Source organism: Trachinotus anak, unplaced genomic scaffold, assembly GCF_046630095.1.
Source record: "Trachinotus anak isolate AG129_WGS33_773 ecotype Australia unplaced genomic scaffold, CSIRO_AGI_Tana_v1 ptg000003l, whole genome shotgun sequence".
NCBI classification, from domain to species: domain Eukaryota; kingdom Metazoa; phylum Chordata; class Actinopteri; order Carangiformes; family Carangidae; genus Trachinotus; species Trachinotus anak.
The window spans coordinates 20,616,312-20,631,212 of NW_027273854.1; the positions used below are offsets into that span (position 1 = coordinate 20,616,312).

The following is a 14,901-nucleotide window of genomic DNA, read 5'->3' on the forward strand; positions in this document are numbered from 1 at the left end:
ACCTCCCCATTCCTGACCTCGACAGCTGTTTGACTTTTCACAAACTCAAAGGGCTCAGCCATACGGCAGAGCCTGCCAAAAATAGCTTAAACTCATTGGTGTTCCTCTCCACGGAAGTCTTTAGTAAAAGGCGAAAGACTTGTGCGTGATGAAGAGAAACCAGAGTCAGTACAGGCCTCTCCTCAAGAGCGGCCGAGGACCCCATTGGTCCCAGTCACCGCCCTCACGGTAGCCTTCTCTTAGCTTGCCAAATCCCCGCCCCCTCCCCATGTTGTCACGGGCTCTAGCCAATCGGGCTGTGGAGAAAAGTGTCTGGGCCTCAACATGCAATCCCCACAAATTTCTCAAGTTATCAGGCGCTTGCAGGCCCCCGGGGACCAAAATACAGGGAAAATGCGGGGTTGATTGGAGGCTAGCAGCCCTTCCAGGGCGCGTGAGGGATATCAGCTGTGGGGCAGGTTGACTCACCTTCCTCCAGCCACTGCCAGAGGGGCATTTGAAACTGTACGTTTGCGTCATTGTTTGCTTGCTTGCTTGCTTGCTTTTCCACACGGCCAGAGAAGGGTGCACCGTTCCCGGCGGCACTGCAATGCCAGGTCGATGCGTGGAGTGAACGGAGCAAGCCCCTTTTTCAGCTCCCAGTTCTAAAAATCCGTTTAATATGTTTGTCCTCGGGTAGAGGACATATCAGATATTAAACTGATAAGAACAGATTTTTTTTCTTTCGAAAAGATTTATTGACACTCATTTCAGTTTTTTCAAAGAAGGTTTACATCTTGAGATACAAAGGGTACATTATAATCACAACAATATGATAAATAGTTGTAAAACCATTGTTTGTTTGTTTTTTTTTTTAAAACATTAAAAACAAATATTTCAAGGGGTTTTACATGTTGTCAAACATAAAATCCATCTCACAAATGAAAACCATGGAGTGTCCCAAATCTTTAAAAAGGGAGTGCATTGGTTTAAAACTTCTCTTCTTTCTAATTTTGTGCAGGAGCAGAATGAGTCCCTACCCAGGGTCACTCATTCCGCTCCCCCAAACATTTGGTCTCTCGGGATCCTGTCGTGGTGCTCAGAGGAGATCCTCACCCTGTTGCTCCTTCCCACCTGCCTCACCCGGAGAGCCAGGCCGCCGCTGCTTTGACCTTTTCATGTGTGGCTCCGGCTCCTTCGTCCGAATGGGCACAGAGGCGATGCTTCTTTGTGGCTGTGTCCTAGGCCTGCCGCCTACAGCCATCCGGATCACAGCCACGGGGGGGATCTGCATGTGCTTCCTTACCAGCAAGTTTCTGGAGGTCCATATGGCGTCTTTGATGGCGGCTAGGGTGAGCCACATCTGGGCAAAGTCATCGTTCTTCAGTGTTTTTTGGCTCACCCCATACAGCACCAGTTGTGCTGTAAGGACCTCCCTTGCTGGCAAGTACGGGAATTGCAAGGAGCCGGCCATTGCCCACTGGTCTACGGCAGCGCTGCACTCCCAGAGCAAATGCCTCACCGACTCTGGCGCGCCACAACCGGGTCGGGGGCAGGTTGAGCGTGTTGACATGCCCCGGGAGTGCATGACGGACCTGACTGGGAGAATCTCATGAGCCACCATCCATGACAGGTCCCGGAGTCTGTTTGGAAGAGCGGAATGGTTCACGTTGCGCCAAACTGTTGAGGGCTCGCCAAATGCGAGCCCGCGCACTGGACTCACTGGCTCCTGCTCCTGCACAACAGAGATCAGAGAACGGTGGTTGGTTAAAATATGCAGCTCCTCCTGCTCCAGTTTAAAATGCTTTAAAAACGTCGGGATAAAAGCATAGGCTGGTGGCAGGCTAAAAGACACGGGTACTTTAAGATCTGTAGGTAAAATCTTCAATCGTCTGAGGTACGATCCCATCCAGAAACGTGTCATGGCTGTAGTTTTGGGGTTTCCGGATGGGTCTGTGGCTTGTTTGAGGTGTAGTGCGGTGTATCGGCTTCCTAAAAACAAGTACAGGTCAGGCACTCCTTTTCCTCCTTTCTCTTTTGGCCTTTTCATGACCTCCCTCCTCAGTCTCTCCCACTTGGAGCCCCACAGGAAATAAAAGATGGCTCGCTCCAGATCTAAAAGCACTCTCCTAGGTGGGATAAAAACAGAACTGATGAGTAAAAGCAAAGGTAAAATCACCGCTTTGATGATTAAAACCTTTCCTTCAATAGTCAGTCCTCTAAGTCCCCAATATCCTAGTCTTTGTTTTACTTTCCCTACCACGTCTGGCCAATTTGTTGTTCCTTCTCCCTCCCTGTCAAATTTGATCCCCAGTATTTTTTGGTCAGTCTGGGTCACAGTCAAAGGGAGTCCTGTCATCTCAGTCGCTGTCCACGGTCCATAAAATTGGGCTTGGGTCTTGTTTTTGTTCAACTTTGACCCAGAAGCCTGTCCAAACCAGTCAGTCAAGTCCAGCGTCCTGTTGACGGATAAAAGGTCGGTGCATAAAATGTTCACGTCGTCCATGTATAAAATACACTTGGTGTCCAGTCCCCCGCTCCCCGGTACTCCCAACCCATTGATTCGTTGATCCCTTCTCAAGATCTGTGCCAGCGGTTCTATACATGTTATGTATAGGAGGGCAGATAACGGACAACCCTGACGGACACCGCAGTTAATATCGACTGCTTTTGTCAAATGCCCGTTAATCACAAATTTGCTGGTAATGTCCCGATACAGCAATCCCACCCAAGCTAGAAACCTTTCTGGGAACCCCATTTTTTGCAGTACCTTGAAAAGGTACTGGTGCGAGACCCGATCGAAGGCTTTCTCAAAATCTAAATTTAGGACTACTAGCCGGATGTTTCTGTCTCTCGCGTAACAGGTGGTGTCTCGGATCAGTACCAGGCTGTCGGTGATCTTCCTCCCTGGGATGGCACAGCCTTGATCCGGGTGAATCACCCCCTTTAAAAACAAGGACATACGTGAGGCTAAAAGTTTGCTAAAAAGTTTACAATCAAGGTTTAAAAGTGCGATAGGTCTCCAGTTCATCAGGTCGGTCTTGTCTTTGTTTTTGTGCAGTAGAGTCACTATCCCTACTCTAAAACTGTCAGGAAGTCGGTCTAGGTGCTCAAAGTCTTTAAAAACATCGATCAAATCAGGTGCTAAAATGTCCCAAAAGGTCAAATAAAATTCCAAGGGAAGTCCATCCTGTCCTGGGGACTTCCCTTTTTTAAAACTTGACAAACATTTATTTAACTCTAGAATGGTAAAATCTTGGGTTAAAAGCACACTGTCTTTTACTTTTTTATCGATGGATTTTAAAACTTCATTCATGGTGTCTATTCTAATGGGCTTTTCTTTATACAATTCTACGTAAAAATTTTCCACAATCTGTTTAATTTCTTCGATATTCTCTGTTATGCACCCGTTTTCCTTTTTTAGTTTTAAAATGGTCCCCCCTTTACTAACAATTTTCTTAAAAAAATACCTGGTGCACTTCTCACCCTCCTCTATTTCCCGTTCCCTGCTCCTTAAAATGACACCCTTGCTTTTAATTTCAGCTAAAACCGACATCTCTGATTTGATTTCTCTAATTTCTTCATTAAAATCCATTCCATTTTGGTTGAGGTTAAAATAGCGCTGTAGTCGCTTCTGCAGTCCCATCATGCGTCTGTTCTCCTTGCCCTTTCTTTTTTTGCCTGCCTGTCTGAAAAAAGTCTGGGTCTTTCCCTTCACCATCTCCCACCAGTGTGCTCGTGTATCGTACATGTCTTGAAGGGTCTGCCACTCTCGGTACTGCTCCCTGTACTGCTGAACTAGATGTTGATCTTCAAGCAGGGAGCAGTTGAGTTTCCACAGACCACTTCCAAAAGTCACACCTGAAGAGAGTGAAAGGGTGCAGGAGAGCATCAGGTGGTCAGAAAAGAAAACAGGGGTCAATCTAGCATCGGTCGGCGGGCAGTCCCGTGTGAAAATAAAATCTATGCGAGAGGCTCTGGTGCCATCACCACTGAACCAGGTGAAGCCCTCCTCTCTGGGATGCATGGTTTTAAAACAGTCTTGTAGTTTAAAATCCCTGCATATGCCCTGTAATAAAACCGATGTTTTGTCAATTTTAAAATCTTCCCCTGTTCTTTTTCTATCTTTTCGACTTAAAATACAGTTAAAATCACCTCCTAAAACTAATGGCACTCTCCCTAGCATGTGGGACTGCAGGTCTTCTAAAAGGTCATACCTGTCATTTTTGTCGTTAAAGCCATAAATATTGAGAAGGTTAAAATCCTGTCCCATAAAGGTCAAGTGTGCTAAAAGTGCCCTACCGTCTCTCACCACAGTGCTACCCTTCACCAGAACCTGAGGGTTTTTTATTAAAATGGCCACTCCATCGTTCTTATTTTGGTTTGATCCGCTCCATATCGATGTCTGTGGCCACATCTCCTCCCACTGTCGGTAGTGTTTTAAAAACGGTATGCCACATTCCTGCATTAAAAACACATCTGACTTTGTAGATTTAAGAAAGGATAAAACACTCTGGGCTCTAACTCTCGACTTCACACTTCTCACATTGATGGTTGAGAAGGTGAGTGTCATGAGTATGATTAAAAACAACAGGTATGAAATTTTAAAAACACTAAATAGAGGTTTAAGATGCTAAAATATCTTTTTTTTTTCAAAAAAAAGGCAGTTAGACTATTTCTTGTGAACGGGGCTCCTCCTTCACTTCAACAGGTGATGAAGGAGGGAGTTGAGCTCCATTCCCCCGTCGGACTCTGGGGGTTGGCCTTTGACGCAAGGCTGCATTTAGCTTGGAGTCCTTAGGGGTTGATTGTAGAGCTACTGTCAGAAAAGAGACTTCATTTGGTGAATTGGAGGGGAAGACTCTGGGCTCCTCCACAGATGAACTGTCTGAGAGAGTCCCAACTCTTCCCCTCTTCTCTGAGGCTACAGGAGACTCAGAGGACAATTCCGATGCAAGTCTCTTTGTTTGCTGGGCATCGGGGAGGGGGGCATCCTCACTATTTTCAGGTGGTTGAAAATCTTCCATTTCTGAACTAGCTCCGCCCACTTCCTGCATCTCCCCATCCTCCTCTCCACTCTCCATTGATGGGGCTGTTGCAGGCCCCTCCCCCTCTCCCGCCTCACATGATCCCTCCTCTCCAATCACAGTATCTGGCGGGAGATTTGAATTTTCCTGCCCAGCCTCTTCAACCTGCTCTTTTTCTTTTTGTCCTCCATTTTGTTCATTGGCTTTTGCTGCCTTTAGTTTGTTGGCAAACGATTTGGGGCAAGCTCTGAAGAGATGATTTGTTTCTCCACAAAGGTTGCACTTCCTGCCATTGGTGCACTCCTCAAAAGTGTGCCCAATTTCTCTACACTTTCCGCAAAAGGTTTTTGTGCACGCTTCTACCAGGTGCCCATGCTCACCACACTTGCGGCAGAGCTTGGGCTGACCTTGGTAGTGGATGTAGCCCCTGTTTTCACCCAGAACTATCATTGACGGCAGATGTTTCAGGCCTTGGAAGCCCTGGGGGTCCTGCCATTGTTGAATGGGGACCCTCCAAGCGCAATTCCAGATGCCGTCCTCATCTCTCACTTTGGTAGCCTGGCCTTTAACAGTGCAGTATCTCCCCAGCCATATACAAATGTCTTCTGCATTCACTGTCTCATTAAACATTCTGACAATGACTGTTTTCAATGCATTATCAGTCAGTTTTTCAACAACAAATGCAGAAAACTGGGGTTTCACAGACTCAAATCTTGTCCAAAATTCTCTCAAGATAGCCGCAGACTGGAAGCTTACATCAAAACCTTTGTTTAATGGTAGGGTCAAAATACAATTCAAATCGTTTGCTGTGAATTTCAAAGCCTGTTGGATTAGCTTCCTGGAGAAATCTAGCCTTGACATCTCCAGGAGCTTTCCATCCTTTTCTTTAAACTTAAAACGGACGCTGTGGTGCCTCCGCATGTTGGCATGGGTGGCCGACATGGTGGAGGCACCACAAGCTAAAAGGATCTAAAATCAGTAAAAAACTTACAATGGACAAAAAAACAATGAACAATAAATAAGTAAATACAATTAAAAATATAAAAAAGGAAAAAAATCTAAAAACGTACTTACCTTTTCAAGTTTTGGCCTGGACAAGGTGTTGAATCCGGCAGAGCTCAGGTAAGAGATTCTCTGGGCCAATGAATTCCTATTTGTTTAAGATATGCAACTACAGAAAAGTTGCACAACTTTAAACAAGGAATGTAGACAATTTCCTCCCAAGAGCTGGTTTAACTCAGAGCCACAACAGGCAAGAATTTAACCATCAAAAGGAGGCGACCGCAGTCTTAGCTGCTGTTCTCTGATAAGAACAGATACTACACTTGATCTTAGCCAAAAGGCCGAGAAGCGATGGGCCCAAAGTGTCTGGCGTTCCAGCCAGGCTCTTGGCACAAATCTCGCTGGTCGCGGTTGGCTGCTTTTGACATGAGCGGAGCAATGGCTGCTTTTCACCACCTCCGCCCACCTCCCCATTCCTGACCTCGACAGCTGTTTGACTTTTCACAAACTCAAAGGGCTCAGCCATACGGCAGAGCCTGCCAAAAATAGCTTAAACTCATTGGTGTTCCTCTCCACGGAAGTCTTTAGTAAAAGGCGAAAGACTTGTGCGTGATGAAGAGAAACCAGAGTCAGTACAGGCCTCTCCTCAAGAGCGGCCGAGGACCCCATTGGTCCCAGTCACCGCCCTCACGGTAGCCTTCTCTTAGCTTGCCAAATCCCCGCCCCCTCCCCATGTTGTCACGGGCTCTAGCCAATCGGGCTGTGGAGAAAAGTGTCTGGGCCTCAACATGCAATCCCCACAAATTTCTCAAGTTATCAGGCGCTTGCAGGCCCCCGGGGACCAAAATACAGGGAAAATGCGGGGTTGATTGGAGGCTAGCAGCCCTTCCAGGGCGCGTGAGGGATATCAGCTGTGGGGCAGGTTGACTCACCTTCCTCCAGCCACTGCCAGAGGGGCATTTGAAACTGTACGTTTGCGTCATTGTTTGCTTGCTTGCTTGCTTGCTTGCTTTTCCACACGGCCAGAGAAGGGTGCACCGTTCCCGGCGGCACTGCAATGCCAGGTCGATGCGTGGAGTGAACGGAGCAAGCCCCTTTTTCAGCTCCCAGTTCTAAAAATCCGTTTAATATGTTTGTCCTCGGGTAGAGGACATATCAGATATTAAACTGATAAGAACAGATTTTTTCTTTCGAAAAGATTTATTGACACTCATTTCAAGTTTTTTCAAAGAAGGTTTACATCTTGAGATACAAAGGGTACATTATAATCACAACAATATGATAAATAGTTGTAAAACCATTGTTTGTTTGTTTTTTTTTTTTTTTTTAAACATTAAAAACAAATATTTCAAGGGGTTTTACATGTTGTCAAACATAAAATCCATCTCACAAATGAAAACCATGGAGTGTCCCAAATCTTTAAAAAGGGAGTGCATTGGTTTAAAACTTCTCTTCTTTCTAATTTTGTGCAGGAGCAGAATGAGTCCCTACCCAGGGTCACTCATTCCGCTCCCCCAAACATTTGGTCTCTCGGGATCCTGTCGTGGTGCTCAGAGGAGATCCTCACCCTGTTGCTCCTTCCCACCTGCCTCACCCGGAGAGCCAGGCCGCCGCTGCTTTGACCTTTTCATGTGTGGCTCCGGCTCCTTCGTCCGAATGGGCACAGAGGCGATGCTTCTTTGTGGCTGTGTCCTAGGCCTGCCGCCTACAGCCATCCGGATCACAGCCACGGGGGGGATCTGCATGTGCTTCCTTACCAGCAAGTTTCTGGAGGTCCATATGGCGTCTTTGATGGCGGCTAGGGTGAGCCACATCTGGGCAAAGTCATCGTTCTTCAGTGTTTTTTGGCTCACCCCATACAGCACCAGTTGTGCTGTAAGGACCTCCCTTGCTGGCAAGTACGGGAATTGCAAGGAGCCGGCCATTGCCCACTGGTCTACGGCAGCGCTGCACTCCCAGAGCAAATGCCTCACCGACTCTGGCGCGCCACAACCGGGTCGGGGGCAGGTTGAGCGTGTTGACATGCCCCGGGAGTGCATGACGGACCTGACTGGGAGAATCTCATGAGCCACCATCCATGACAGGTCCCGGAGTCTGTTTGGAAGAGCGGAATGGTTCACGTTGCGCCAAACTGTTGAGGGCTCGCCAAATGCGAGCCCGCGCACTGGACTCACTGGCTCCTGCTCCTGCACAACAGAGATCAGAGAACGGTGGTTGGTTAAAATATGCAGCTCCTCCTGCTCCAGTTTAAAATGCTTTAAAAACGTCGGGATAAAAGCATAGGCTGGTGGCAGGCTAAAAGACACGGGTACTTTAAGATCTGTAGGTAAAATCTTCAATCGTCTGAGGTACGATCCCATCCAGAAACGTGTCATGGCTGTAGTTTTGGGGTTTCCGGATGGGTCTGTGGCTTGTTTGAGGTGTAGTGCGGTGTATCGGCTTCCTAAAAACAAGTACAGGTCAGGCACTCCTTTTCCTCCTTTCTCTTTTGGCCTTTTCATGACCTCCCTCCTCAGTCTCTCCCACTTGGAGCCCCACAGGAAATAAAAGATGGCTCGCTCCAGATCTAAAAGCACTCTCCTAGGTGGGATAAAAACAGAACTGATGAGTAAAAGCAAAGGTAAAATCACCGCTTTGATGATTAAAACCTTTCCTTCAATAGTCAGTCCTCTAAGTCCCCAATATCCTAGTCTTTGTTTTACTTTCCCTACCACGTCTGGCCAATTTGTTGTTCCTTCTCCCTCCCTGTCAAATTTGATCCCCAGTATTTTTTGGTCAGTCTGGGTCACAGTCAAAGGGAGTCCTGTCATCTCAGTCGCTGTCCACGGTCCATAAAATTGGGCTTGGGTCTTGTTTTTGTTCAACTTTGACCCAGAAGCCTGTCCAAACCAGTCAGTCAAGTCCAGCGTCCTGTTGACGGATAAAAGGTCGGTGCATAAAATGTTCACGTCGTCCATGTATAAAATACACTTGGTGTCCAGTCCCCCGCTCCCCGGTACTCCCAACCCATTGATTCGTTGATCCCTTCTCAAGATCTGTGCCAGCGGTTCTATACATGTTATGTATAGGAGGGCAGATAACGGACAACCCTGACGGACACCGCAGTTAATATCGACTGCTTTTGTCAAATGCCCGTTAATCACAAATTTGCTGGTAATGTCCCGATACAGCAATCCCACCCAAGCTAGAAACCTTTCTGGGAACCCCATTTTTTGCAGTACCTTGAAAAGGTACTGGTGCGAGACCCGATCGAAGGCTTTCTCAAAATCTAAATTTAGGACTACTAGCCGGATGTTTCTGTCTCTCGCGTAACAGGTGGTGTCTCGGATCAGTACCAGGCTGTCGGTGATCTTCCTCCCTGGGATGGCACAGCCTTGATCCGGGTGAATCACCCCCTTTAAAAACAAGGACATACGTGAGGCTAAAAGTTTGCTAAAAAGTTTACAATCAAGGTTTAAAAGTGCGATAGGTCTCCAGTTCATCAGGTCGGTCTTGTCTTTGTTTTTGTGCAGTAGAGTCACTATCCCTACTCTAAAACTGTCAGGAAGTCGGTCTAGGTGCTCAAAGTCTTTAAAAACATCGATCAAATCAGGTGCTAAAATGTCCCAAAAGGTCAAATAAAATTCCAAGGGAAGTCCATCCTGTCCTGGGGACTTCCCTTTTTTAAAACTTGACAAACATTTATTTAACTCTAGAATGGTAAAATCTTGGGTTAAAAGCACACTGTCTTTTACTTTTTTATCGATGGATTTTAAAACTTCATTCATGGTGTCTATTCTAATGGGCTTTTCTTTATACAATTCTACGTAAAAATTTTCCACAATCTGTTTAATTTCTTCGATATTCTCTGTTATGCACCCGTTTTCCTTTTTTAGTTTTAAAATGGTCCCCCCTTTACTAACAATTTTCTTAAAAAAATACCTGGTGCACTTCTCACCCTCCTCTATTTCCCGTTCCCTGCTCCTTAAAATGACACCCTTGCTTTTAATTTCAGCTAAAACCGACATCTCTGATTTGATTTCTCTAATTTCTTCATTAAAATCCATTCCATTTTGGTTGAGGTTAAAATAGCGCTGTAGTCGCTTCTGCAGTCCCATCATGCGTCTGTTCTCCTTGCCCTTTCTTTTTTTGCCTGCCTGTCTGAAAAAAGTCTGGGTCTTTCCCTTCACCATCTCCCACCAGTGTGCTCGTGTATCGTACATGTCTTGAAGGGTCTGCCACTCTCGGTACTGCTCCCTGTACTGCTGAACTAGATGTTGATCTTCAAGCAGGGAGCAGTTGAGTTTCCACAGACCACTTCCAAAAGTCACACCTGAAGAGAGTGAAAGGGTGCAGGAGAGCATCAGGTGGTCAGAAAAGAAAACAGGGGTCAATCTAGCATCGGTCGGCGGGCAGTCCCGTGTGAAAATAAAATCTATGCGAGAGGCTCTGGTGCCATCACCACTGAACCAGGTGAAGCCCTCCTCTCTGGGATGCATGGTTTTAAAACAGTCTTGTAGTTTAAAATCCCTGCATATGCCCTGTAATAAAACCGATGTTTTGTCAATTTTAAAATCTTCCCCTGTTCTTTTTCTATCTTTTCGACTTAAAATACAGTTAAAATCACCTCCTAAAACTAATGGCACTCTCCCTAGCATGTGGGACTGCAGGTCTTCTAAAAGGTCATACCTGTCATTTTTGTCGTTAAAGCCATAAATATTGAGAAGGTTAAAATCCTGTCCCATAAAGGTCAAGTGTGCTAAAAGTGCCCTACCGTCTCTCACCACAGTGCTACCCTTCACCAGAACCTGAGGGTTTTTTATTAAAATGGCCACTCCATCGTTCTTATTTTGGTTTGATCCGCTCCATATCGATGTCTGTGGCCACATCTCCTCCCACTGTCGGTAGTGTTTTAAAAACGGTATGCCACATTCCTGCATTAAAAACACATCTGACTTTGTAGATTTAAGAAAGGATAAAACACTCTGGGCTCTAACTCTCGACTTCACACTTCTCACATTGATGGTTGAGAAGGTGAGTGTCATGAGTATGATTAAAAACAACAGGTATGAAATTTTAAAAACACTAAATAGAGGTTTAAGATGCTAAAATATCTTTTTTTTTTAAAAAAAAAAAGGCAGTTAGACTATTTCTTGTGAACGGGGCTCCTCCTTCACTTCAACAGGTGATGAAGGAGGGAGTTGAGCTCCATTCCCCCGTCGGACTCTGGGGGTTGGCCTTTGACGCAAGGCTGCATTTAGCTTGGAGTCCTTAGGGGTTGATTGTAGAGCTACTGTCAGGAAAGAGACTTCATTTGGTGAATTGGAGGGGAAGACTCTGGGCTCCTCCACAGATGAACTGTCTGAGAGAGTCCCAACTCTTCCCCTCTTCTCTGAGGCTACAGGAGACTCAGAGGACAATTCCGATGCAAGTCTCTTTGTTTGCTGGGCATCGGGGAGGGGGGCATCCTCACTATTTTCAGGTGGTTGAAAATCTTCCATTTCTGAACTAGCTCCGCCCACTTCCTGCATCTCCCCATCCTCCTCTCCACTCTCCATTGATGGGGCTGTTGCAGGCCCCTCCCCCTCTCCCGCCTCACATGATCCCTCCTCTCCAATCACAGTATCTGGCGGGAGATTTGAATTTTCCTGCCCAGCCTCTTCAACCTGCTCTTTTTCTTTTTGTCCTCCATTTTGTTCATTGGCTTTTGCTGCCTTTAGTTTGTTGGCAAACGATTTGGGGCAAGCTCTGAAGAGATGATTTGTTTCTCCACAAAGGTTGCACTTCCTGCCATTGGTGCACTCCTCAAAAGTGTGCCCAATTTCTCTACACTTTCCGCAAAAGGTTTTTGTGCACGCTTCTACCAGGTGCCCATGCTCACCGCACTTGCGGCAGAGCTTGGGCTGACCTTGGTAGTGGATGTAGCCCCTGTTTTCACCCAGAACTATCATTGACGGCAGATGTTTCAGGCCTTGGAAGCCCTGGGGGTCCTGCCATTGTTGAATGGGGACCCTCCAAGCGCAATTCCAGATGCCGTCCTCATCTCTCACTTTGGTAGCCTGGCCTTTAACAGTGCAGTATCTCCCCAGCCATATACAAATGTCTTCTGCATTCACTGTCTCATTAAACATTCTGACAATGACTGTTTTCAATGCATTATCAGTCAGTTTTTCAACAACAAATGCAGAAAACTGGGGTTTCACAGACTCAAATCTTGTCCAAAATTCTCTCAAGATAGCCGCAGACTGGAAGCTTACATCAAAACCTTTATTTAATGGTAGGGTCAAAATACAATTCAAATCGTTTGCTGTGAATTTCAAAGCCTGTTGGATTAGCTTCCTGGAGAAATCTAGCCTTGACATCTCCAGGAGCTTTCCATCCTTTTCTTTAAACTTAAAACGGACGCTGTGGTGCCTCCGCATGTTGGCATGGGTGGCCGACATGGTGGAGGCACCACAAGCTAAAAGGATCTAAAATCAGTAAAAAACTTACAATGGACAAAAAAAAACAATGAACAATAAATAAGTAAATACAATTAAAAATATAAAAAGGAAAAAAATCTAAAAACGTACTTACCTTTTCAAGTTTTGGCCTGGACAAGGTGTTGAATCCGGCAGAGCGCAGGTAAGAGATTCTCTGGGCCAATGAATTCCTATTTGTTTAAGATATGCAACTACAGAAAAGTTGCACAACTTTAAACAAGGAATGTAGACAATTTCCTCCCAAGAGCTGGTTTAACTCAGAGCCACAACAGGCAAGAATTTAACCATCAAAAGGAGGCGACCGCAGTCTTAGCCAAAAGGCCGAGAAGCGATGGGCCCAAAGTGTCTGGCGTTCCAGCCAGGCTCTTGGCACAAATCTCGCTGGTCGCGGTTGGCTGCTTTTGACATGAGCGGAGCAATGGCTGCTTTTCACCACCTCCGCCCACCTCCCCATTCCTGACCTCGACAGCTGTTTGACTTTTCACAAACTCAAAGGGCTCAGCCATACGGCAGAGCCTGCCAAAAATAGCTTAAACTCATTGGTGTTCCTCTCCACGGAAGTCTTTAGTAAAAGGCGAAAGACTTGTGCGTGATGAAGAAAAACCAGAGTCAGTACAGGCCTCTCCTCAAGAGCGGCCGAGGACCCCATTGGTCCCAGTCACCGCCCTCACGGTAGCCTTCTCTTAGCTTGCCAAATCCCCGCCCCCTCCCCATGTTGTCACGGGCTCTAGCCAATCGGGCTGTGGAGAAAAGTGTCTGGGCCTCAACATGCAATCCCCACAAATTTCTCAAGTTATCAGGCGCTTGCAGGCCCCCGGGGACCAAAATACAGGGAAAATGCGGGGTTGATTGGAGGCTAGCAGCCCTTCCAGGGCGCGTGAGGGATATCAGCTGTGGGGCAGGTTGACTCACCTTCCTCCAGCCACTGCCAGAGGGGCATTTGAAACTGTACGTTTGCGTCATTGTTTGCTTGCTTGCTTGCTTGCTTGCTTGCTTTTCCACACGGCCAGAGAAGGGTGCACCGTTCCCGGCGGCACTGCAATGCCAGGTCGATGCGTGGAGTGAACGGAGCAAGCCCCTTTTTCAGCTCCCAGTTCTAAAAATCCGTTTAATATGTTTGTCCTCGGGTAGAGGACATATCAGATATTAAACTGATAAGAACAGATACTACACTTGATCTTAGCCAAAAGGCCGAGAAGCGATGGGCCCAAAGTGTCTGGCGTTCCAGCCAGGCTCTTGGCACAAATCTCGCTGGTCGCGGTTGGCTGCTTTTGACATGAGCGGAGCAATGGCTGCTTTTCACCACCTCCGCCCACCTCCCCATTCCTGACCTCGACAGCTGTTTGACTTTTCACAAACTCAAGGGGCTCAGCCATACGGCAGAGCCTGCCAAAAATAGCTTAAACTCATTGGTGTTCCTCTCCACGGAAGTCTTTAGTAAAAGGCGAAAGACTTGTGCGTGATGAAGAGAAACCAGAGTCAGTACAGGCCTCTCCTCAAGAGCGGCCGAGGACCCCATTGGTCCCAGTCACCGCCCTCACGGTAGCCTTCTCTTAGCTTGCCAAATCCCCGCCCCCTCCCCATGTTGTCACGGGCTCTAGCCAATCGGGCTGTGGAGAAAAGTGTCTGGGCCTCAACATGCAATCCCCACAAATTTCTCAAGTTATCAGGCGCTTGCAGGCCCCCGGGGACCAAAATACAGGGAAAATGCGGGGTTGATTGGAGGCTAGCAGCCCTTCCAGGGCGCGTGAGGGATATCAGCTGTGGGGCAGGTTGACTCACCTTCCTCCAGCCACTGCCAGAGGGGCATTTGAAACTGTACGTTTGCGTCATTGTTTGCTTGCTTGCTTGCTTTTCCACACGGCCAGAGAAGGGTGCACCGTTCCCGGCGGCACTGCAATGCCAGGTCGATGCGTGGAGTGAACGGGGCAAGCCCCTTTTTCAGCTCCCAGTTCTAAAAATCCGTTTAATATGTTTGTCCTCGGGTAGAGGACATATCAGATATTAAACTGATAAGAACAGATACTACACTTGATCTTAGCCAAAAGGCCGAGAAGCGATGGGCCCAAAGTGTCTGGCGTTCCAGCCAGGCTCTTGGCACAAATCTCGCTGGTCGCGGTTGGCTGCTTTTGACATGAGCGGAGCAATGGCTGCTTTTCACCACCTCCGCCCACCTCCCCATTCCTGACCTCGACAGCTGTTTGACTTTTCACAAACTCAAAGGGCTCAGCCATACGGCAGAGCCTGCCAAAAATAGCTTAAACTCATTGGTGTTCCTCTCCACGGAAGTCTTTAGTAAAAGGCGAAAGACTTGTGCGTGATGAAGAGAAACCAGAGTCAGTACAGGCCTCTCCTCAAGAGCGGCCGAGGACCCCATTGGTCCCAGTCACCGCCCTCACGGTAGCCTTCTCTTAGCTTGCCAAATCCCCGCC

At 47.1% G+C, this 14,901-nt stretch overlaps 7 non-coding genes and 3 pseudogenes across 7 annotated transcripts; all 10 read right to left on the reverse strand.

The window, feature by feature from the left end:
• Positions 1-53: 53 nt before the first annotated feature.
• Positions 54-168, reverse strand: LOC139619143 (U5 spliceosomal RNA). The gene has a single exon (XR_011690148.1). It is a non-coding gene; the product is annotated as a U5 spliceosomal RNA (small nuclear RNA).
• A 391-nt stretch (positions 169-559) lies between these two features.
• LOC139619760 (U2 spliceosomal RNA) lies at positions 560-736 on the reverse strand (annotated as a pseudogene).
• Positions 737-6,147: 5,411 nt separating this feature from the next.
• LOC139618728 (U2 spliceosomal RNA) lies at positions 6,148-6,361 on the reverse strand (annotated as a pseudogene).
• A 164-nt stretch (positions 6,362-6,525) lies between these two features.
• LOC139619144 (U5 spliceosomal RNA) lies at positions 6,526-6,640 on the reverse strand. The gene has a single exon (XR_011690149.1). It is a non-coding gene; the product is annotated as a U5 spliceosomal RNA (small nuclear RNA).
• A 395-nt stretch (positions 6,641-7,035) lies between these two features.
• LOC139619801 (U2 spliceosomal RNA) lies at positions 7,036-7,210 on the reverse strand (annotated as a pseudogene).
• Positions 7,211-12,966: 5,756 nt separating this feature from the next.
• Positions 12,967-13,081, reverse strand: LOC139619330 (U5 spliceosomal RNA). The gene has a single exon (XR_011690330.1). It is a non-coding gene; the product is annotated as a U5 spliceosomal RNA (small nuclear RNA).
• Positions 13,082-13,480: 399 nt separating this feature from the next.
• Positions 13,481-13,672, reverse strand: LOC139619505 (U2 spliceosomal RNA). Its single transcript, XR_011690498.1, has one exon. It is a non-coding gene; the product is annotated as a U2 spliceosomal RNA (small nuclear RNA).
• A 164-nt stretch (positions 13,673-13,836) lies between these two features.
• Positions 13,837-13,951, reverse strand: LOC139619145 (U5 spliceosomal RNA). Its single transcript, XR_011690150.1, has one exon. It is a non-coding gene; the product is annotated as a U5 spliceosomal RNA (small nuclear RNA).
• Positions 13,952-14,338: 387 nt separating this feature from the next.
• LOC139619196 (U2 spliceosomal RNA) lies at positions 14,339-14,530 on the reverse strand. The gene has a single exon (XR_011690197.1). It is a non-coding gene; the product is annotated as a U2 spliceosomal RNA (small nuclear RNA).
• Positions 14,531-14,694: 164 nt separating this feature from the next.
• Positions 14,695-14,809, reverse strand: LOC139619146 (U5 spliceosomal RNA). The gene has a single exon (XR_011690151.1). It is a non-coding gene; the product is annotated as a U5 spliceosomal RNA (small nuclear RNA).
• Between the last annotated feature and the right edge of the window lie 92 nt (positions 14,810-14,901).